General features: G+C 36.0%; 1 protein-coding gene across 1 annotated transcript in view; it reads left to right on the top strand.

The window, feature by feature from the left end:
• LOC119586364 overlaps positions 1–1,999 on the top strand; it is a gene marked incomplete in the record, with an annotated part of 60,439 nt that overhangs the window by 45,003 nt on the left and 13,437 nt on the right.

The following is a 1,999-nucleotide window of genomic DNA, read 5'->3' on the forward strand; positions in this document are numbered from 1 at the left end:
TCATCACTCACCACTACCCCATCATCACCTCCACAAGCCTTTATCTTCAAGTGAATATTTTTTTCTCGCCTTCTTATTACTCATCATCACTTAATGACTTCATCATTATGCCATTCCCGTATCGCTCCATTACAACATTAATCTCAACACAGCATTTGCATTACAGTCATAATACTGCAACCATTACTATACTTCAACTCAACCATTACCCGGACACTACACCATTCGCTTTAACACAACCATGACTTTACAGCCTTTACCATAAAACTACTTTTAACGTTACAACCATCACCTCAACGTAGCCATAACTTACAACAGCACTGGATGGTAGAAGCATCTTTGGTTGTCCAAACGCTGATAGTTCGACCAGGCGAGTAGTGTGAGGAGAGTGACACACAAACACACGGACACGTAGAGAAGAGGAAGAGTGGAACACGCAAAGTAGAGTGAAGGAGGGGGGACACATTAGCACGTAGACAATCACCAGCACAGGTTATTCCTCTGAGTGTGAGATGAAGAGGAACAAATGCACTCTTTTGGTTACATCTTCACTTGCGTAAGACACGTACACCGTGACACGTTCATGTATTCTCTAGAATAGCATAAAGAAAGTACTCTCATGTAAGGTAACGTGATTTGCCTGCTGATGAACTTTACATGACCTTTTCTAACCTCGATTACTCTTAATGAATGGATGTGATTTCTGTATTCTTATGTCCCCGTCTATTTTATTTATAAATATATTTAAATTTTTTGGTAAAACATCGATTTATGATGCTAGGTAAATATATATTTATCATATTCTTCGCGTAGGAAACATATCAATTTGCTTATCATTCTAGCTATTTCTTTTGACGATTATGAATTATTGTAAATTTGACTCTAATTACAGCCCAGATGTTTTTTCGTGAAATCGTAAAAAAAACTGTGCCCTCGCGTTTACTAATAAGATGACTCCCGTATTTCATCCGTATAGCCACTCTAAGCGTTGTGTGGTTGACAAAGACCTGTCACTGGAGCAAACTCATCGGGAGTAGTTACTCATGCATTTATTTATTTTTCTTTTACTTTGAAATTTAATAAGAATATAACATTTACTCCCGTTATCTTTAAATTCTTGAACATAGTGACTTTGTATTTTGATATTTCCATACATCATAAAGCAACAACATATCACTTTTAAAAAATCGAATAGTAAATCATCAAAACTATATCATTCCCGAAAACTAAATAAACGAATACATAAAAAACACACGATCTGAGAAACGCCCCCCCCCCCGAAAAAAAAGGAAAATAATTCATATAGGAAATTGTTACATCGGCAACTCCAACAAACAAAAGAGCTTTCGAAACGCACAAGTTTATGCCATCCTTTCTGTGTTCGTTGAACCGTTAATCAGAACTCGCAATAATTTGAATATCCGAGCCAATATTACGCAATGACAAAGTTATTATATAGCTTGTGTATCATACTGAGCTATATAGAGAGATAACGAGGTTAGGCTAGGTTCACTGTGACGATTACTGGTGAAATTATGAATGAATATTTTACGAGAGAAGTCTGACGTTTTGATTTCCTTTCTCTTTGATTGGGGTATTTATGTCGTGGATAAGGATTCTAAATCGAAAGCTCATACAATGCCTTGTCTTTTTAAATAATTATTAGATCTCATTCAAATCTATATCACCAAAGCGTAGGTTGCCATTTTTGGGAAGTTTGACGTTTTGATTTCATTTGAGTTGATCGGAAAATTATGTATCCAATGAGGATTTTAAATGGAAAACTCATAAAATACATTGTTCTTGAAATGATTCATTCTCATTCATACTTTTAACAACAGAGTGTAGCTTACCTTGGTTGTTATAACGTGAAGTGAAATGGCCCATGTATTCATAAAATCGGAATGACGGGGTTAAAATCAGTGTCTGATGTGCCTTGTCAGTGCGAGAAAAGGCAGGAATGATTGTGGTTGCAGTAATGTTGATCATCTTTATGGCA

Source organism: Penaeus monodon, chromosome 21, assembly GCF_015228065.2.
Source record: "Penaeus monodon isolate SGIC_2016 chromosome 21, NSTDA_Pmon_1, whole genome shotgun sequence".
In the NCBI taxonomy this organism is placed as follows: Eukaryota; Metazoa; Arthropoda; class Malacostraca; order Decapoda; family Penaeidae; genus Penaeus; species Penaeus monodon.